At 42.2% G+C, this 263-nt stretch overlaps 1 protein-coding gene across 1 annotated transcript in view; it reads right to left on the bottom strand.

Moving 5' to 3' along the window:
• LOC119588665 overlaps positions 1-263 on the bottom strand; it is a gene marked incomplete in the record, with an annotated part of 53301 nt that overhangs the window by 29344 nt on the left and 23694 nt on the right.

Here is a 263-nt window from a genome sequence, read left to right as displayed (position 1 = left end):
TTCAAAATAGACCAACGGATGTGACGCAAAATGACTAAGAAAATGTATAATACCAAAGATATTTAAATCTAGCTCAGGCAAGGGATTCTTTCTCTTCGCTGCAATATACACTCTGAAAATATCTATAAATGAACGAAAAAGAAAGCGCTTCTTACTGGTCTCAGGAAGAACCGGCTGCGTGGACACTGATGGAAATGTGACTCGAAGTTTTTCAAAGGCCTTGGGGGCGGGCCGCTCACCTATCGATACCAGGCAGGAAAAGT

The sequence above is a fragment of the Penaeus monodon genome, chromosome 24 (assembly GCF_015228065.2).
Source record: "Penaeus monodon isolate SGIC_2016 chromosome 24, NSTDA_Pmon_1, whole genome shotgun sequence".
Lineage (NCBI taxonomy): Eukaryota > Metazoa > Arthropoda > Malacostraca > Decapoda > Penaeidae > Penaeus > Penaeus monodon.
Note: the sequence above shows the minus strand (reverse complement) of the source record. Positions and strands in the feature narration are given on the sequence as shown.